The sequence below is a fragment of the Ursus maritimus genome, unplaced genomic scaffold (assembly GCF_017311325.1).
Source record: "Ursus maritimus isolate PB19 unplaced genomic scaffold, ASM1731132v1 scaffold_4, whole genome shotgun sequence".
Taxonomy (NCBI): domain Eukaryota; kingdom Metazoa; phylum Chordata; class Mammalia; order Carnivora; family Ursidae; genus Ursus; species Ursus maritimus.
Genome location: NW_024426552.1, coordinates 66,907,842 through 66,930,343, shown reverse-complemented (window position 1 = coordinate 66,930,343; position 22,502 = coordinate 66,907,842). Strand labels below are relative to the sequence as shown.

General features: G+C 42.1%; 1 protein-coding gene across 3 annotated transcripts in view; it reads right to left on the bottom strand.

Annotated features, from left to right (window-relative positions):
• LOC121100409 (kalirin-like) overlaps positions 1–22,502 on the bottom strand; it is a 117,269-nt gene that overhangs the window by 76,135 nt on the left and 18,632 nt on the right. The gene's annotated exons all lie outside the window — the stretch shown is intronic.

Genomic DNA, 22,502 nt, shown 5'->3' with positions numbered 1-22,502 from the left:
CTCCAGGTGATAAGCTAGCAGAGTTCAGAGGAAGGTCAGACCAACGTAGGAGGGATTGGTCTGCAAGGGTTTAATGGAAGAGATGTGTCTGAGTAGAAGAGAAGGGGAGAAGGAATTCTAAAAGGGAGAGACAGCAGGAACCAAAGCATGAATACTGAAAAATAGGTTAACACAGCCCATAAGGAGATCCTCTGCATGAAATAAAGGTTTGATGGAGAAAGAGAAACTGGACAGAAAGATTAGTGAGGACATTTAATAATAAACTATAAGTGTCTGACCTTTATTGTGAGACTATCCTGGGAAATGACACAATAAAAAGGGTTTTTTTTTGTTAATTTATCTGGTCACTATATACAGCATAGCCCTGGGAAGGAGGGTCAGAACCAGAAGGCCACAGTAGGGTGGTGCACAAGGGGGCAGAGGAACGGATGTGAGGCATTGCGGGGCAGGAGGCGTCTGGACGACAAATCAAAGGTGAGCTGCCTCTCTGCATCCGCTGTTCCTCATGACCAAAATGGTCTTGGGGGAGTCCCTGCCCGGCTCTGCCTCGACCCCTCGTGGGCCCACTGTCCCTGTGCCAGTTTGCAGACTAATACTTAAACCAAACCCATGACTAGGTATTGAAATAAATGACTGCAATGGTGTTTCACACCCACTCCTCTCAAAGACAGAATCACCTTTTCCTATAATGACTTCATCCTAGACCTGGCCTTGAGGACAAACCTGGCTTTATAGGCCCTCTGGCCTAGACATAGCCAGTGGAGAAGAAACAAAATCCTGAAGGAAGGTGAATGAATACTTTTGCCAACAAACAGCTGTCTCTAGCTTCTACAACTGGCCTATCTTGAGGGCCCCCAGCTCAGGCTCTTGACCCTGTGGGGACTGACTTTGACGATGCTAGAGTTTTGTGTGTACTTTGGAAAACAACACCTGAATGTCTGCATCTAGAAGCCCAAACACTGAGGTCCTAAAGTCCCCTGGTATAAAGGATATTTACAGAGTTGCTCTGCTCAGGGAATACTTGGGGATCCGCTGACTTGGTTGGCATCCCTTTAAGGACAACACTGTAATCTTATCTCAGGGAATTCCTTGCTGGCTGTGGTCCTGGGTATGTTGACATTATTTCTGAAGTGTTTGGTGTGGGTCAAACTCCTGTTCTCAGAAGCCTGGGTGATCAACATCTCCCCTCACTGGTGGTGTAACCAGGGCCTTTCTCTTATCTTTCTGCTGATAAGCTGCAAAAGCTTTTCATTCACCAGACCCCTGGGATACCACATGGCTCTATAAAACCAAGGCTTCAAAACTTAATCAGCACATACTGTGTCAGCAGAATTAGAGGCCAAACCACATTAACTGTGCCCTGGTCCAAATTCTCTGTTCCATCACAAAACATAGCCTGACTTTGAGATTGACAAACGCAACTCTTGACTGACTGTCATTCCCTATTGTCATATGGTTCTGCTTTGGGGCATTTTGTACAAATGAATGGCAAGAGTACACATTACAAAGTACAAAATTAAAAATCAAGCATGTTCTCACTTTTGTTGTTTCAAGTTTATTCTGTGTCAACAATTAGGGCCATTCAATCACAGCCCGCATAAAGAGAATTCAAGCATTGGAAACCATCTATAATTCAGCTAATTAGGGTCCTGAATTGAGACAGGCCCATTTCTAAATCACTTTGCTGTTTTTTGTTTGCCTATTTTTGTTTTTATTTTCTAGTTTTGATATAGTTGACATATACCATTGTATTAGTTCAAGGTGTACAACATAATGATTTGATATTTGCATATATTGCGAAATGATCAGCGCTATAAGTTTAGCTAACATTCATCACCTCACATAGTTACAATCTTTTTTCTTGAGATGAGAAATTGACTAAATTACTTTGAATGAATGCTTTTAAAAAATGTGGCACTATTTAGTTTTGAAAATTTGTACTTTCTTTATTATTGCTTTAAAGACTAATTGGCATGCTATGCTCTTCCCATCTTTGCAAGATGACTGCAATTAGCTGTTTGAGATTTTATTCTAGTGCCTTTGCAGGCATGAAAGTCAAGGAACTGATTTGTCACCACTGCAACAATAAGACTGCTCTCACACCTTTCCAAGCTGAGGTGGATGCTATTGATTATGATGCTCGTCATAGGAAATAGAAGATCAGAGGGTTTCAGGAAACTAAGGCTCAAAGTTGGTGAATGGAAGAGAGGCAAGACTTAAACCCAGATCTGACTCCACTGTGTGTGTACACACACACACACACACACACACTTAAATATTTTATTTATTTGAAAGAGAGAGCGAGAAGAGAGAGAGAGAGAGCACGAGTGGGGGGTGGGCAGAGGCAGAAACAGACTCTCTGCTGACCAGGGACCCTGATGAGGGGCTTGATTCCAGGATTCCGATATCATGACCTGAGCCGAGCGCAGAAGTTTAACTGACTGAGCCACCCAGGCTCCCCATCCACTGCACATACATTAATCTCATTCCTATGTCTGCATTCATTCCATGTATTGTTTTAGCCTCCATGATTATTGTAAAAGGAGGACCAAACTGCTAGTCCATTTAACATTTCAAATATACATTTATATATAATTTATATGTTATAAAATTTCAATGCTGAAAACCATCTCAGTCTCATTTCATGGATAAGGCAGTGAAGGTTTAAATATGAGAAATCCATTGTTAGAAATGAGTTTGTCACAGAGCTAGGACCAGAATCCAGGCATCTCCACATCTGCCCCAGGGCTCTGAATTAGCCCCAGGGCTCTTAATTAATGTTTCCTCTGCAGCCCTAAGGCACAGAAGCTGCACATACAGCTAATATCTGGTTTTAGGTCACTGGGAAGACGAATGTGTCCCAGGGCATTGTAGGTAATCAAGTTCCCCAAATGTTGGGGAACATCTAGTATGTTCAACTTGCTTTCTGGATCAGAAAAAAATCATATTTTGAGGCCGGTTTTACTAGGAGATATTTTTAAGATAGAGAAAAATATAGAAAAAAATGTAACAAACCAGGTACCCACCACCCTAGATATGATAAATGTAAACTTTTTTTTGCCATATTTGCTTCAGCTTAAAAAAAAAAAGAAATCAAATATTACACAATATAGTTGAAAGTTTAAATTTTTTTCCCCATTTACAATCCTATCCACCGTTTTCCCTTCTCTGAGTTAAATTCTCTTATGAAGTCGGTGTGCACCTTTCCCGTCCACGTTGTTAGCCATCTATTTTGTATGGAAATATAGTATCATTTTGTGTTTTTTAAATTTTATATAATTATCATAATATAGATATCATTTTGCAATGTGCTCATTAATTCAAAATTATCTGAGATATATCCACGTTCAGTCATGCAGCTCTAGTTCATTCATTTTAATTATTGAATAGCATTCTTTCATAGGATGTACCATGGTGTTTGCAACACATTTTCCTAAGGATGGATATTTAGGTTGATACACACACACACACACACACACACACACACACACACACACATTTGAAGCAGTCCTGTACAGGTCTCTGTTTATTTGTGAGAATTCCTCTAGGGCATTGTTTTCCAAACTACCTGTGGTCAGGGAGTCAAGGACCCATTTTCTTATTTTCAATTTGTTTCAGATCAATACTTTTATACAATACAAAGTCACACTCTTAGATGTGGTGGAAGTAGCAAATTGCTATAAAAGCTTCTACATGCTTATTCTCACTTTCTGTACCTGTATCTCCCTGCGGACTAGAAACAAATGGCTGACAAACCTTTACAACGTGCAGATCACACACCGAGGAGAACACACACTGCTCTAAACTCCAAAGCATCCAGAGCACGTATCTCAAGGCAGACCTGCTGGCCTTTACAGAAGACACCTCGCCACCTTCACTAGTTACTGTCAGCTTGCCCTCTGATGGACTCCCACCAACTGCGTATATGACTTCTCGTCTTTCGGAATCATCGACGAAATGAAAAAGCAATCTACCAAATGGGAGAAAAATTTGCAAGTCATGTATCTGATAAGGGGTTAATATCCAAAATACATAAAGAACTCATACAATTCAATGGAAAACAACCTGATTAAAAAAGGGGGCAGAGGATCTGAATAGACCTTTTTCCAAAGAGGACATTCAGATGTTCAACAGACACATGAAAAGACGCCCAACATCACGAATCATCAGGGAAATGCAAATCAAAACCACAATGAGATACCATCTCACACCTGTTACAACGGCTATTCTCAAAAAGATAAGAGATAACAAGTGTTGGTGAGGATGTGGAGAAAAGGAAATCCTTGTGCATTGTTGGTGGGAATGCAAACTGGTGCAGCTACTATGGAAAACAGTATGGAAGTTCCTCAAAAAATTAAAAACAGAACCACCCCATGATTTAGCAATTTCACTTCTGGGTATTCATCTGAAAGAAATGAAAACACTTGAAAAGATATATGGACCCCTGTATTAACTGCAGCATTATTTATAATACCCAAGACAGAGGTGACTTGATGAATGAATATGGAAATGTGGTACATGTGTACATTGGAATATTATTTAGCCACAAAAAAGAAGGCAATCCTGCCATTTGTGACAACCTGGATGGACCTTGAGGGCGTTATGCTAAATGAAATAAGTCAGATGGAAAGACTAAGACTGTATGATCTCACTTTTACGTGGAATCTAAGGGAATAAAAACAACAAACTCATAGATACAGAGAACAGATTGGTGGTTGCCAGAGCTGGGGGAGGAGGGTGGGCAAAATGGGTGAAGGAAGTCCAAAGACACAAACTTCCAGTTATGAAATAAACAAGTCATGGGGATGTAATGTCCCGCATGGTTACTACTGTGAGTAATGCTGTATTATATATTTGAAAGTTGCTAAGAGAGTAAATCTTAAAAGTTCTCATCACAGGAAAGAAAAACTTTTAACTGTGTGTGGTGATGGATGCTAAGCAGACTTACTGTAGTGATCATTTCACCATATATACAAATACTGAATCATTATGTTGTATACCTGAAACTAATATAATGTTATGTCAATTATATCTTGATTTAAAAAAAAAAAAAGAAAAAAGTTCTTATCTTCCTGCATTCTCCTTGATGCTTAATTATGTACATTAGCATATAATTTTCCTCTGGAAAAAGTAAATGTCTTCTTCCTAATCAAAAGCACATACTTTAAGGAAATAAATTGAGATTAAAGCAGAATGTCTCCTGCACAGCCAAGGAAACAGTCAAAAAAACTAAGAGGCAGCCCATGGAATGGGAGAAGATATTTGCAAATGACACTACAGATAAAAGACTAGTATCCAAGATCTACAAAAAGCTTCTCAAACTCAATATGCATGAAACAAATAATCAAATCAAAAAATGGGCAGAAGATATTAACAGACACTTTTCCAATGAAGACATAAAAATGGCTAACAGACACATGAAAAAATGTTCAAAATCATTAGCCATCAGGAAAATTCAAATCAAAACCACCTTGAGATACCACCTTACACCAGTTAGAATGGCAAAAATGGACAAGGCAGGAAACAACAAATGTTGGAGGGGATGTGGAGAAAGGGGATCCCTCTTACATTATTGGTGGGAATGCAAGTTGGTACAGCCACTTTGGAAAACAGTGTGGAGGTCCCTTAAAAAGTTAGAAATTGAGCTACCCTATGATCCAGTCATTGCACTACTGGGTATTTACCCCAAAGATACAGACGTAGTGAAGAGAAGGGCCATATGCACCCAAATGTTCATAGCAGCATTGTCCACAATAGCTAAATTGTGGAAGGAGCCGAGATGCCCTTCAACAGATGACTGGATTAAGAAGATGTGGTCCATATATACAATGGAACACTACTCAACCATCAGAAAGAACGATTACACAACATTTGCAGCAACGTGGATGGGACTGGAGGAGATTATGCTAAGTGAAATAAGTCAAGCAGAGAAAGACAATTATATGTTTTCACTCATTTATGGAACATAAGAAATAGGAAGATCGGTAGGAGAAGGAAGGGAAGAATGAAGGGGGGTAAACAGAAGGGGGAATGAACCATGAGAGACTGTGGACTCTGGGAAACAAACTGAGGGCTTCAGAGGGGAGGGGGGGTGGGGGATTGGGATAGGCCGGTGATGGGTATTAAGGAGGGCACATATTGCATGGTGCACTGGGTGTTATACGCAAACAATGAACCATGGAACATTGCATCAAAAACTGGGGATGTACTGTATGGTGACTAATATAACAAAATAAAAATTATTAAAAAAAATAAAGCAGAATGTCTCAAGAAGAAACAAAAAGGTACAAACCAGTGCCTCTAGATCAGTAGGAAATGCATTCTATAACTGGTATCTCAGCCACAAGCTGGGAAAATAGGAAATTTGTCAGGGGATCTCTGAGGTTGAAGGTCCAACTTCACGGGCTCTGAGTGGCACAGCTTACCTGATTGGTCATGGGAGTATAAAGATACTAATGAAATCAAGAAAATATAAATAAATAAACTAACAGACAACCAGTGCAGACTCACACACTATTTTTTATGCCTACTTTCTTCAATTCCCAAGCCACCTCTCTAACCCACCTCATTTCCTCCTTAACACCTGAGAAGACACGCTGCTTGGTCACACAATACATTCCAAAGCTTAGCCAATGACTGGAGAATTCTTGACCTCAATATTTATTTCTCCATGATATTTTGTTGAAATTGATTAAAAGAGAAACTCTCCTGGCATAATGTGCCTGCCTTGCTTAAATGACCTCAGAACAAGCCACAGTCAGTGGACTGCAACAAAGAGGGGAGCTGGCTTCTGGCCCTGCTATGCTGCTAACTAGCTGGGCAGTGCTCAGACAGATTAGACAGGATACACTCAAAGCCATCCCCGGCCGGCTGTGTGACTCTGGTCCATTTACTTAACCTCTCTGTATCTCAGTTTCCTCATCAGTAACTGAAGATAATATTAGTGTCTACCCCATAGGATTGCTATTAGGATTAAGGAGTTAATATTTTTAAAGTGCTTAGAACACTTTAGACTCATAGAAACAAGACATAAGTTAAATAAAAATCAATAAAACCATAAAAAGCTCCCTTAATTCCATGATTTTGAGTTTTTTCTGTATAAACTCTGTTCCTTCATTCTATCTTATGTCCTTCTAAAGCCTAGACTAAATGATTTAAGGCCATATTTAGCTTCAAAGATTCATGCCTCCTAAAAGCAAAGTAACACTTAATGCTACCAGCTGCCATTCTGGGTCCTTCTCCCTTCTCATTTCAGGGAACCACTCTTATGACCAGTGCCTGAAATCTTGTCTGCAAATAAGGCGGCCATATTCTTGGGCTACTTGGCCATGGTTGTCTCCCTTTCCCGCTATTTGGAAGTTTAAGCAGCACAGGCTATTCCCTGGAAACGGCACATGCCTCCTTATCTATAGAGTGTCTCTCAGAATGGGAGTTTCAGATGGATTTTCTCACCAGGCAATTGAATAACTGTTGAGATTAGGGTCTCAAATACCATCATGGGCTTAGAATAAACCTGTCAGTGTTATCAGTTTCAGCCTTGGGGCAAGGGCTCCATAATTTCAGGTATTTTCATCACAATAGCATGTTTCCAAGCAGTACAGGAGATGAGAGCTTTCTGCTTGACGTGAAGAGGAGAAATGGAACAAAGCCCATGAGAGTATGTGCACTTGAACACGTCCCAACAAGTCCATTGTCTAGGTCAAACATTGTCCTTCTTCACTTGGATAGACCTTCATTAGCTACCAAAATAGAAGATAACTGTATACAAATGGGTAGTAACTGAATATACTAGAAATTTGCCATATAGAATACAGGCCATTTATAAATTCAATTTCCTTTTAAAAAGTTTCAACTCGTATTTATTTCACTTTTATATAACACCTTAAAAAAAAGCTTTTACCCTTTACAGTCTGGTGTAAAACTTGCAAAACTATTCTGAAAGCAGAATGCATTTTATACAAGTCATCACAGAATGCATAGGTAGGAAATGTCAAACGCCTTTGGCGCTTCCACAGTACAGCCATCCACTATTTCTCTAATCACAAAACACTGATTTATCAGCCTTCCTCACACTGACCTCAAAGTAAGCTAAGCTGAAAATAAAGGATTAATACCTCTTAGACAAAAAGAGAAGAGAGTTCTATTAGTTTAGAGGAGTTACCATGCCCAAAGACCAGGAACAGTGTGCTTGAAAGGGTGAGGCTGGGACCGCAGAGAGCATACACATATGTAAGGTCACCCAAGCTTTCAGTGGATTGTGAGTACCCTCAGTGAACTCACTAAGTTGGCCTACCATTTTCTATACACACACAACTCAAGAACAAAAAAATCATTTTCAGTCCAGTCTTCTGGAGTTCAGTGATGGTATTCAAAAAGACTTTTACATATTGTAATTTATGTAATTGCTAAAAGATAGAGTCTAGTTGCTCCATGTTAATCATACCTGTTATATCTAGATGGTCAATGGGTCTATAAATGTCCCCCTGGTATTTATAACACTCTATTGGAAGCTTTGACTCCAATGGATGAAATCAGAAGAAAATACAAAGACTCCTAAAATCCACTAGATATTTATAGAAGAGTCCTTTAACCTCCTGTTCTTTTGTCTGGCTTTAGTTCCAGTGATACTGGAATAATTATAAACTCATCCTATTGCCTTCCGTGGCTTGAGCTATATAAGGCAAATGCATTTCAATACGTCTGTCTGCAGAGATTAGAAAGCCAAATACTCCTGTTTTCTTCAGCTTCCTATAAATAATTTACTTAATATAAGCATTATAGAAGTATCATATAAACATTTTTCTCACACTGGAAATTGCACATCTAAAGAAGCGGATGATGGGAACGTCAAGGATACAAATTCTTTGGGTAATAAATACATAAATCCAATTGTTTGTAAGCAGGGACAGCACAAAACCTACAGTAAGCATTAATAGATTTCTCACGGCGTAAGATAATGACTCTGACAGGTCTTTCAGTGGAACGCTGATGAGATCCAATCTCCTGGTTGCATGTTTAGCTGAGGTCCTAAGGCTGCACATTACCAGTTCCTGGAATGACTGGCTTCCCACCAAACCATCTGGTCGGCCATTCTCATGTCTGGACCACCTGGTGCCAGAGGATGAAGAAAGCTGCTACAGGGACAGCAATAGGACAGGGGGAAGGGGGAGGAGCAGCTTGGTCCAGAAACATTGTTTCTTAACAGTAGAAAACTTGTTGCCCTTGCAATTTGCCCCTACCACAACTTTAGACTAAACTTGGCAAACGCCTCTTGGCTTTGACAACACTGAAGTCTCAAATGCGTAGTCCACACCCCTGCCTCCTGCTTGCTACACTGCTTTTACACTTAGTTCAGGAATGTCTTCTGAGATGAGTCCTTTGCCAACCCACCATTTTTCATCTCACCACTCTACTCAGACTTCACATGTTTTTTATAATTTTTTTTTACATCTAAATCGCTATGGATTTGGAACTTTTGTGTCTGATTTTTCCCATTAAACAGAGAGTACAAAATGAAGCATCACTCTGAGCCTCAAAAGCACATTGCACTGAGCTCAACAGACAGATGATAGTTCATTTCTACTCCCTTGTCCCCTTCACTTCCTTATAGTGGGGATCCTACCTGGTAGAATGTACAGAGATCTGAGCCACAGGGATTCCCAATCCAATGGCATCCACATAGGGCAGGAATTCTTTTCATCTTCAGAGCTCGTGGGGACACTAGCTCTTAATATCAGGGTCTTCTCCAACAGACTAAACAATCTCCACAGGGGTGAAAGCCAGGACCTCAGGCTTCAATCTAGATAAACTCTTTCGAATTCTATTCTAATTCAGTCCAGATCTCACTCAGCTACTGCTGGCTCCCTCAGTGCCTCCCCTGCCACTTAGATTCCCATCAGGACACCTTTGGAAACAGAAGGTAAAATGGCTGTTTCCAACTGGTTGTCTTCATAGTCTCCTTGGCCTTAGTTTCCCCTGTGTAATATTCTCTCTGAGCCAGAGACAGAGGGAGGAGAGCCCTCAGAGGGCAATGAGTCAGCGCCTTCCTCCCATCCCAGATAGACATGTTCTAAACACACAAGGCCATTGCTGTGACGTTGCTGCCACACTGACTCACTTGATTCACTACCCTCTTGGTGACCTTTGGAAGCCAAGGACTAAAAATTCTCTCTATATTTCAGCGGTGGATTCTGAAACTTGACATATCAGATCATCAAAAGTCAGTGAAAGCCTATCTGCTGCTCTTGCAAGAGTAAACATTCTAGACATTACTTCCATTTATATACCCATTTCATTCTCCCAGGCTTGTCCACAGCTCTGGAGAGGGAATGCACATTTCTTCTACAGTGTAGTGTAGAAAATTCTCCTAAAGGGCTTCTGAACTGCTCAAAACATAACCAACAAGAAAGCACGGTGAAACTTGACAAATCCAGACTGAAACAAGGATATTGCCATGTTCATATAAAAACTTAAACATAGACTTTTATGTGAGAAGTGGTTTCTACTTATGACAGGGCAACAAGAATCGGCGGAAGCAGGAACTGAGGTCATCTGAGATCGGCATTCATCTGTAAAGATATCATGAGCACAAGGAGGTCATCAAATCATGACCCAGGGCATCTGCCCAGTCCCAAGCCTGGGGTAGCCATCTCCTTACGGCCTCATTTTCAGCCCTCCCAAGCTCCATATCCGGCAGGTAAAACAAATTTCTCTGATGAAAACGGGCCACCGTCCAGTCCAGGATGTATCTACATCCAAGTTTTCTCTTTGACCTTCAAATAAACTTTCAAGCCGGTTAAATAAGCTCCATAAAACATTTTAACCTATTCACTTAAATAGTAACATTTTGCACTTTTCTGTTTGTGAGAACATAAACAAGTTCAACCCTAGTAATACTCCCAAAACTCAAACTAACATGATACAAATTAACGAATGTAACTGAAGATTCTCTCAGAGGATGACCAAGGCTGTCTTTCAGATTTAACCTCCTGCAAGCCGATTCTTCATTCACAAAGACTTCTGCATGGATATTTTTCTTTCTATTCCTATTGTCGCTGTCCTAATTCAGATCTTTTAGATCTACTTACTTTAACTACGTTACAGCCTTCAACTGATTTCTCTGCATCTAATCTGTTTTTCATATCCGTTTGACATCTCGCTGCTATCAGAACAATGACTTTGGTCTGTACAAGTCACTTGATCAATAAAATCTAACTTGCCAGCCTGCTATTTAAACTACTCCATGGTCAGGCCTGCTCACCTTTCCAGCTCTATGAGGTTCTATTCTTTGATAATCTGAGTTTCCCAAACTGTGGTTCCCCAGACCAACAATGGAAACATCATCTGGGAACTTGTTTAGAAATGCAAATTCCATGGGTTAGCCCAGTGATGGGTATTAAGGAGGGCACGTTTTGCATGGAGCACTGGGTGTTATACACAAACAATGAATCATGGAACACTACATCAAAACTATGATGTACTGCATGGTGACTAACATAACATAATAAAAAAAAAAAAAAAAAAAAGAAATGCAAATTCTTGGGTCCCATTCTGGAGCTACTGAATCAGAAACCACAGGGGTGGCCCAGTACTCTGTGTTTTAACAGGTCCTCCAAATAATTTTGATGTATGCTCAAGTTTGAAGATGACTATTTTATATGAACCCCCCACTTCAGTCTAACTGTTCATTTAGTCAGTTTGCTGCACCAGCCACATTGCGTCCCTCATTGCTCATATCACCCTGTAGCCTCTCTGCTTGTCGAAAGCTTACCTAGCACTTCTTGGATGACTAAGCCCAGTATGTTCTCCTTTTCCTGTGAGAATACTTCTTGTACCAATCATTTAGCAGCGACAATGCTTGTTTACGTGCCTTCACCTCCCTAACTCTAGGAAAGTCCTTTGAGGACAGAGACATTCTCCGTCTTTGCATTCCCAGCTAGTGCTGGGGCATGCTCTTTGGGCATAGAGGAGCTCATTCAATGGCCAGTGATGAACAGCTAATGATGAAGAAAGATAAATCATTGGCGCCTGAGTATTTTTAGGCCCAGAGACCTCTAAGAAAAAGGGAATGTTGGTGAGGTGCTCGTCTCTTAAACTTAGCAAGGTGCCTATCAATATAGGCTAGTGTTTCCTGTTCCGTAAGATGTTCTGTGTTGTTTAGACAATTCAGATGGGCTAAACATCGTTAACTGTTTCTTTACTGCAAGACTTCTTGGAATCTTTACTATGCTAATGAACCTGTCATGCAGATGATGACTCTCCAAGGGGGAACACGGACCATTTACAGAAGTCTGTTAATGGGTCATAGAAAGCAGCCGAAGATGGAATCCCGATGGCAGGGTTACCAGTCAAACTCAAAACCTCTATGAACACCAAAGGAGGAGATCAGTTATTTTCAACTTAGGTGCTATCACCTCAGAGTCTGCCCAGGAGTCAGTGGGAAGCCTGTCCTGGATTCAACTTACAGTGCCCTTCAGTAGTAACCTAAACCAAAGGTAGCTATGCCGGGCTTAATTACAGAGGCNNAGGGAAAGAGCTAAGCAGGCTGACTCTGGAAAGTTTAAGACTGTAATTAAGCACTACTTAACTAAAAATGTTGCAATGGAAACTCTCCTAGGGAACCCGAGGGAAGAAGAGGGAAACTGCATACCTGGAGGAAGAAACAAGGGGCTGGTGGTCAACAACTGTGTTTTCAGTGTCCTTTTTTGGGAAAACTACATTGTGTGTGTATGGGGGACGGGGAGAGAAAGTATTAAGGTACAGAATATCCTGGACTTAACATAGTTTGAAACCGTGCAGGCTTAACCTGACCCTGTTTCCCCCAAGCACCTGTGCCAAGTGAGTCTTCCTCTGGGTCCTTGCTGAATTCAGTCCAAGCTGCCCAACCAAGAGTAACGTCTCATTCTACATTGCTCTGCCCTGTTCCTCATGCAGCAAGGCCCTCATGGCCCTGCTTCCTGGGCCTGCCTTCTCAGACCCAGAGCACAGACTCCATGCTCAAGATGCACGTGGCCAGGAAAACCACTGCCTGGCTTACCTGCGGATGAGATTCACAACTATGAGACCATGGCTTCATTTCTTTCAAACTTTTTACTTTGACATAATTTTGGGTTTAGAGAAAAGTTGTAAGATTAGTACAAAGATTTCTTATACGCCCTTCACCCAGATTCCCCAAATGCTAACAGTTTACCGCTTGCTTTTTCTCCTCTCTTTCTCTTGTTTGCTCTCCCCTTTTCTGAGCCATTTGAGAATAAGTTGCAAAGAGTACTTGATTCTCAAGTACTTCAGCGTATGTTTCCTAAAAACATGGTTGTTCTCTTACATAACCACAGTACAGTGAGCAAATTCAGGAATTTAACATTGATACTCTCTTCAAATGTTGCCAATTGTTCAAATGATGTCCTTTACAGAAAAAGGTCATGTCTTTCATGACTTGGATATCTTTATGAGCGTAGGGCAGTTATTCTGTAAAACATCCCTCAGTCTGGATGTTGCCTTATGATTAGATTTAGTGTGTACTGTTGGCAGGAATACCCCTGAAAACGATGCACCGTGTGAGGAGACACGTACTATTGATTTGATCCAATTCTAGTGATGTTAAGTTTGATCCCTCGGTTAAGGTGGTTATTCCCTGTTTCTTATTTTGTGTATTTTTGTTCTACTTTTTCTTGATTAGTTTTTATTGCTCTGGGTGACTTAACTTTTTTGATTTTTTTTCAAGTTTGGCTAATTGGAATTTTTTTTAAAAAGATTTTATTTATTTATTTGACAGAGAGAGAGACAGCCAGCGAGAGAGAGAACACAGCAGGGGAGTGGGAGAGGAAGAAGCAGGCTCCTAGCAGAGGAGCCCAATGTGGGACTCAAACCCGGAACGCTGGGATCACGCCCTGAGCCGAAGGCAGACGCCTAACGACTGCGCTACCCAGGCACCCCCCTGGCATAATTTTCTAATCCATCAAGTTAAATTGCATATTTGCTCAGTGCTGATGTTTTAAAATTCTGATACAAATCAACTATAAGTGATGTCTGAACACGACTCCTGCATACGCTACACAACTGTGATATTTGAACACCCTGCATACAGTATGCAATTTCATTCATGAAATAATCTCCTGGTCACAAGTGTGAGAGAAGAATAAATTTCTACTCCACTGAAAACAGATTTAACAATGTATAATGAAAATGGCGGCTACGCAAAGGGCTAGAACTGGATTGTTAAAACTGTACAAGTTGTGCTTTGACTTGCTATTTAAAGTTGACTTTGGCCTTGTGGGCATAGTTATCAGTAAACCTTAAGTTTCCACATGGAATTGATACTCCTAAAGGGGGATTCTGAAAGCTAATCTGGGGTCAGGTTTGCATTCGACCTACGAGTCCCTTCTGCAGATCTTGAAATTGTCCCTGAAAGTGGTGCCGTGGGTTTGCTGGAGCCATAAAATGCTGGCCAGCTATGTTAACTTTACAATATTTTACTAGTAAATACAGAGAGATCATCAGGCTAAAGAACGCTGGTTGCTACAGAGTCTAGAGTATGGGGAGTGACCAGCTAAAACAGGCAGAGGTTGAAGAATGGAGGCCTGATCCTGGTAGATGGCAAGGCACTTCCTACCTCTCAAGTTTGAGAGTGTTAAAGATGAGAGAAACGACAAGTAGGTGTTAAGAGAGTAGAGTAGTGAGAACCTTAGAAGCTCCAGTGGTGGCCTCTACTCTAGTCTAAACACTGAATTGGATGCTACTTAACTGTTGTAGCAAATAATAAACCCTGGGCGCATGACGAGCAGGATAGAGAAGCTGAGTCCAGATGATACTACAGGACCTTAGAAAGGTCACTTCCTAATTACACCATGTATGTTATTTGCATAATTGGGACTAGAGATTCCCTTTAGCCAGCACTCTGCCTTTGGTGCAGGCAAGACAAGCTGATACCTTGTCCTCTAGATATGAGCTAGTTTCTGAGATTTACCAGCAGTTTTTAGACTTCCCTTCCAACAGGAAAAACATCCAGAGCACTCATTGGACTTGTAGGGAACAGGGTACTTAACCACCTAGGGCAGGAGTCAAAGCTCTGATGTCTTCAAGGTAAGGTCAACATGAGAAGACTTTGGACGTGGATAGTCAGAAGAGGCATGCATGGCAAAATGGAGAGGACAAGTTAGCTAAAGACATGCATGTTCATATTTTTAAAAAGAATCCACTCTGCTGCCAAATACTACACATTGGGACCAAAGGCCATGCCTGCTCAAGGGTGACAAGGCCATCTCCTCTTTTCTAGAGCTGGAACCGCCAGCTTCATGATCAGCAATGATTGCGATGGGGTATCACCCAGCACCACAGGTATCCCTGAAGACGTCCTTCATAGGAAAGATACACAATAAGACTATTTCCATCAGAGTGCTCCTTTCCTAGAAGACTGCCTAGACCCAGCCCCATTATGATGGCTCCTTTATTACTTAACTGCTAGGTCTTGTCGGTCCATTCATGGAACATTTATACTTGGAATATACTGTGTGATTACTCATTAATTCAGCAGCTGCTTCCTGACTGCCACCTCTGTGCCAGGTGCCACTCCTGATGCTGGGCGATCTCAGTAAAGGAGACAAAGCCAAGGTGATGTTCTAGTTGGGCTGGGTGTGGGGTCAGATAATAAACGAACACACGAGTTTTTAATATGTCCAATCCTGTTGAACAGTATTTAGAGAATTAAACTGGCTAATGAGTTGTAGAGAGCCTGGATACTGTCTTCAGAGTGAGCTTCTGGTGACAGTCTCTCTGAGAGTAAGCTGAGATCTGAATGATAAGAAGGAACTAGCCATGTTAAGATGGGGCTAAAGCCTTCTGCCAAGAGTACAGTCTATGTGGATATCCTAAGGCAAAAATAAGTTTGGGATGTCCAAGTTATGTGAAGAAAGTTCTTGTGGCTGGAGCACTGGTTAGGGGTGGAGGGATAGGAAATGAAGCTGGGAAGGCAGGTGGCAGCTGGACCCAGAGCCTTGCAGGCCATGGCAGCAAGCTGGAACCTTATCCTAAAAGCAACGGGAAACCATTGGAGGGTTTTCAAAGAGGCTGGAGTGAGGGATGATTTTACTTTAACTGACAAGCATTAATTCCTGATTGATCCATGTTGTGCAACCAGATAAATCTGTCCTGAATTGGATTCACCTTTCCATCAAGAATCACCTTTTCTTCAGGGCACCTGGGTGGCTTAGTCGGTGAAGTGTCTGTCTTCAGCTCAGGTCATGATCCCAGAGTCCTGGGATCAAGCCCCACGTGACTCTCCCTGCTCAGGTGAGAGTCTGCTTCTCCCTTTGCCCCTCCCCCTGCTCGTGCGCGCGCGCGCCTGCGCGCACGCACGCTCTCTCTCTCTCAAATAAATAAACAAAATCTTAAAAAAAAAAAAAAAGAATCACCTCTTCTTCTTTGAGGATTTGGGGAGAAACATCTTACCAAATATGGATGAATGAGAAATATCAGGATATTCAGATTTGGTCTCTGGACAAAATACTCCATATACAGCTCACACATGTAAGGCCACTTCATTTCTTCCTACTATTGGCTTGTGTTTCCAACACCTACATGTCACCTGAGTTCTCAACTATATTCCTCCTGCTATGGTCTAACAGGCCCAAGCTTTAGGAGGCATTATCAATGAGGTATGCTCCCACCTCTGATCTTGCTAATCTCCCTGCCTAGAAAGTTCTCCCCAGATTCTATATGGCTCCTTCTTTTCTGCCTTCAGATCTTCATTGAAATGCTACCTTCCCAGCACGGTCTCCCTTGACTACTCTGTTTAAAACTGCAACATCCCACCCCTCCACGCTGGCAGGCCCTATTCCCTTCCCCCTTTATTTTCCCTGTACCATTTACTGCCACTTAGCCTGCTGTTTTAACCATGTCTTTTTTTTTTTTTTAAGATTTTATTTATTTATTTGTCAGAGAGAGAGAGACAGCACAAGCAGGGGGAGTGGCAGGCAGAGAGAGAAGCAGGCTATGTACTGAGCAAGGAGCCTGATGTGGGACTCGATCCCAGGACCCTGGGATCATGAACGGAGCCACCGGCAGACGCTTAACCAACTGAGCCACCCAAGGTGTCCCTTAACCATGTCTTTTTATTTTCTGTATTCTGATGCTTTGCTATCTGGAGCCTTGCTGACCTAGGAGAGACAGCCCTTGTTCCTAGGGCTACCTAATTCCTAGAGACAGCAAACAACTCAACTGGGGCTGTGCCTTTCATACGCAACCCACCAATCCAGAGCCCACACCCCCAACCATCTTCTTCATTGGGCTCTGCATTTTGGGCCACTATCCACCCACCCTAAGCCCCCCAGGGCCAGGAACCAGACAGCTAGGGAGAGCCCCTGCACTCGAGCCTGCTGAAATGATTCAAACTAGCCAATCCTAAGGCTGATTTCCCTGGCTAGCCTCATAAAGGCCTCTGCCCCACGGGTCCTTTTCCTTTCCTCTCTCTGCCTGCCACAAGCGCGGTGTTTTCCTCTGCGGCCCTGCGTGGCGACAAAGTGAGAAGCAGGCTGTCTTTTCAGCGGCAAGCGTCTCCTCACCTGCTGGCCATGTTGAACTGCACATTTTTCTGTTAACACACTACTTTTACAAACACCTACTATAGAATTTACTTTTATTGTCTCACCTATTTTCCTCGCTACGATATCAGCTCCATGAGGGCTGGGGATTTTTAGCAGCTTTTGTTCACTATTGTGTTTCTAGCCCCTAAAGAGTGGCTGACATGAGAATTAAACACTCAATAAACATTTGTTGGGAAAAATTTCATAGAAGATGCTCAATAAATATGTTCTGAATATTAAATGAATAAAAAGGAAGCCAAGGTGCCAGCCTGTGTGTGCGTGCATAACTACAGGCGGCAAGTGGTGGAGTGAGGTGACCCTGGGATTTGGCCCTTCTGAACCTGGGCTTCCTCATCGATAAACCGGGGATAAACAACACCTACCTGTGAGATGATGCACGCTTGGAGTAACAGTGAAAGGTCATCACGTGACAATACACAAGGATGATAATGACAGTTGAATGACAATAAGCAACACTGTGTTGTAATACAGTCATGCCCGCGGGGCCTGGGGGACAGCCAGCCCCTTCCGGAGCCATCAGCCTGAGGTGCTTTGAGTCCCCTGACCGTGAGTCTCTCGCTCTCCGGCAGACAGCAGCAAAGGGAGAATGCGCTTACTCCCGACTCCCTTCCACGACCTGCTGCTCATCAGATGTAGTCACAGATGCAGAAGCAGATCCCAGCAAGTGCAAACACACACACACACACGTGTGCGCGCTCACAGATGTGCATGACAAGTGTGAACAGGTTCGTGGCGGGACACACAGGATGTTCATGAACTCAGGTCCAAGACCCCAGAACTATCAGACTCACATCAGAAGAGAGGATTTATCTGGTTCACAAAATTTCCCACACATTTCTTACTCTATAGTTAGGAAGTACTTTACGACTTTGAAAATTAAAAATACTTAAATGAACAGGAAGACTTAAAGAAAGTCAAGCTTCTAATGGCTATGTATTTCAAATCTAATACATAGTCATTACAGGAAAAAATAGAAGAAAACCAAGTTTCATAATCCTACCACCATGTGGTAACTACACCTATACCACTCCGTACCAACACGGACCTCATCTCTGTGTCAGTCTGTACAGCAGCATATTTGCAGAATGAATGAACTAAAACTTAAGCCCAAGTGACCCCTCCTCAGCCCACGGCACATTTGGCTAAGTCTCAGGGCTCCAGGCAGTCCAAATGCTGCTCAGGTGCCTTTTATCGTAGAGTAAAAAGAGCACTGGGTCACACCAAGAATCCCAGGGGAAGATTCTAGCCTGTTAACTTGAGGCATAGTTTTAGGCAAACACCAGTCTTGCTGGGTTTCAGTTTACCAATTGACCAAATGGAAGAACAACTCTAGATTATCTGCGAGTCTTTTTCTTTCACCTTTAAAACTCAGAGAAAGAGACGGAAGCCTACGTCCTAAGCTGACTTTCAGATGCCATTACTTGAGGCGAGGGACAACATTCAAATCCTGCCCTTTGGCCCCAGTTCTCAGGTAGGCCCATAGCAGAGAAAGCAGCTCCCAGAAGTCACAGTTAGAACCTGAGCTGGAGAGAAAGAAAAACAGAAGGTCCATTGATAACCAGAGAAGGTGAAAAGGGCGAGGGGCTGCTGTAAGATTTCCTCAGATTTGCAGCAGGTCGTCCTCATGCCTGACCTAGCTGCCCTCCACTGACCACCCCTCCCCGGGCAGACAGGGTGTTGGCCATTTTTCTAGAACCTGGAAGTGTGTGAATTTATAATAAACATTCAAAGGTAGCACCAGAGCCTGAATTTGTAAAGCTGTGGGGAAATGCTTAGACAACATTAAGTGAAACAAGCAGGATACGATGTTGAGTATAAAGCTGACCCCCCCCCACAGTGTACATATAGAAAAGACTGAGAGGTAAGTAACTAAAGTCAAGCTGTCTAGAATTAAAGGTGATTCAGTTTCCTTAATTTTTCCTAAGTTTTCCAAATTAATCTGTTATAAATACATATTATTTTAAAAAGTACACCATATGTATATATGTGCTCATGAAATGTCAAACAACACCTTGGAAAACTGTAAGCTAAAAAGTCCTCCATCTCTCTCCAATTTCTTCCCAGCTATTCCCCCATACCTCAGTCTCACTCTGCTACGTAGACATAACCACGGCTGATGTAGGACTGTCAGACCATTTTCCACGCATTCACACACACACGCATTCACACACACGTGCACAGTTCTTACACAGAGCAGTTCGTGCTCTATAGTTGAAAGTTTCTATACATTTTTTCATTTAACAAGTGTAAGACTTTCCCGTCTGTATTTTGTTTGTTTGTTTTAGATGGCTGCATAGTGTCTCACAGTAAAACTGTCCCATTCCTCTATTGGAAATAACGCTGCTGCCCATCTTCTTCCTAGCTATTACAGAAATGACCACCTGAACATCCTGGGACAAATGGAGAACTTCTTTAAGGGTATACTCTTAGAAGGAGGTCAAAAGACATAATATATTTTCAGTTGTATAGATTCTGCCACATGGCCCTCCAAAAAGACTGTATCAATTTATATTCCCACCAGCATATAACTGTTTACTTCTCTACCCCCTTACCTATAATTTTGCTAATCTGAAGGGTGAAAATAATCTAATTTCTCCAATTAATACTGATATTATCTTTTCAAAAGTTTATTGCTTTTTAAAGTCCTGTTTGTTTCTAACTTTTCCTTTTGGGTTGTTGGCTTTTTTCTTATTAATCTATAAAAACTCTTTATGTATTCTGAGTATTAATCTTTTGTCTATTATGTCGGTTGTAAGTATTTTCCCCCAGTCTATTATTTGTCTTAATTTCCTTTCTAGTGTCTATTACATTTGCCCGAAATCCATCTGTAATTTATTTTTATGTATAATGTTATTCGGGGACACAATTTACCTTACTTTAATGTCAGGGAAAATATTTTAAAGTAGAAACTTCACGGGCGCCTGGGTGGTGCAGTCGGTTAAGCCTCCCACTCTTGGTTTTGGCTCAGGTTGTCATCTCAGGATTGTGAGACTGAGCCCCATGTCGGGCTACACGCCAGCGCAGAGTCTGCTTAAGACTCTCTCTGCCCTTCCCCACCCCCCACACTCGCACTCTCTCTAAAATAAATACATAAATCTTTTTTTTAAGTAGAAACTTCAAAGAACCTGTTTTATATCTGTTTTATAAACTTCCCCTATTTTATAAATCAAAATTATGGAATTTTTAAGGAGATACAACCATGAGAAAGGATGAGGAAGCAGTCTTGTCCTACGTCAAGGTATGAATGATGCCCTGTGCTGTGGGAGCGCTGGGCTCGCCAGACATATAAGCAGCAGACCTCAGGCTCTGGCTCTTGGGGCAGTTCCCATGCTCCTCTGGGCCACACATCACCACTGTGGGCCCCCATCCAAGAGAGGATATCACTGAAAACCTAAGTTTAAGGACCTAAGATGTCCCATCTGAGGACAACATGGTAATTACTCCAAAGCATAATTCCCCTCCTGCAAAAATGTCAATAAATGTGATTTTATTGCTCTGTGTGTTTTAAGTTTCAGTATATTCAGGTTCAGTAAATATTTGCCGAATGAATGCACAGTTGTGTTAAGTCAAAGTCTCGGGAGAGATTAGAAGCTGTGTCAAGAATAACATTCTAGTGTGTCCGTTTGGAGGAAGGGAATATCATTCATGTGTAATGGGGGGGGTGGAGGAACGGAGGCAGGGTCAACTGCCTCTCTGCTCTTGGGTGTTCTGACACATCACGATGCCACGGGTAAAGCACGGGGCTGGGTACACATGCCTCTTTATGAAATACAACAGGCCAGAAACTCTATGGTACTGAAGCTCTGTAATCGGGAGTGAAGACAGCCCTGGTTGCTGCAGTCAAGTGCAGCTCAGAGGGGTAGGCCACAAGGAGCCACCTGCATGGTCCCACCCAATTCCTCCAGTGATGGTAGCCAGGGATAGACAGCTGGCTGGGGCAGAGGTCAGTGTGGGCCCAGGACAGGGAGAGGCTGCCCTTGTGACCCTGCCCCCATCAAGCCCGAGGACGAGAGGGCAGGTGGAGAAGAGAGAGTCCTGGGACCTGCTTGACAGCATGGGTGGCCTGGCATGGTTGTACTTAGCGATGCTTTTGTTCATTTAGACTTTCGTTGTAACTTAATATTCACTAGTTGCAGTCATGGTATTGTAGGGATTTGGAAAAATCAAAGTTTAAAGAAGAGGATTAAAAAAATCATTTAGAATCCTTCCATAGAACATGCTTTGGTAAACTTCCTTCCAGTTTCTTATAAATCAATAAATTGCTCTCTTTCACATGTATACAGAGCCTTTTTGGGGGTATAATTTTAGAATTCTTTTTATTGTGATAAAATATATATAACACAAAAGGTATCATTTTAACACTTGTTAAATCGCAATCACCATTGCTATATTTACATTTTATATGGTATTCTTTAATTTTTGAAGATTTATTTATTTGAGAGAGAGAGAGAGAGACAGAGCACAAGCGGTGAGGGAGGGCAGAGAGAGAGGGAGAAGCAGACTCCTCACTGAGCAGGGAGCCCAATGTGGGGCTCAATCCCAGGACCCTGAGACCATGACCCAAGCCGAAGGAAGACACTTAACTGGCTGAGCCACCCAGGTGCCCCTACATTTTATATGCTATTCCTTACGAGAACTTACAACATGACAGAAATGCTAAGCATTTCAATACCATCATGAATAATATCTACACACCCCATGTGCATAGGTATTATTATGTCCATTTTGCTGATAATTAGAATGTGGCATAGAGAAGTTAAGTCCCTATGGCAGGTTACAGAGCTAGTAAATGACAGAGCCAGTATTCAGGGAGATCTGGGACTCGAAAGTCTATACTTTTACAAAGGTTTGAGCCCCATCTGGATGAAGGACCCCAGTGGGGGTGGGGGTGAACGTGTCTTCATG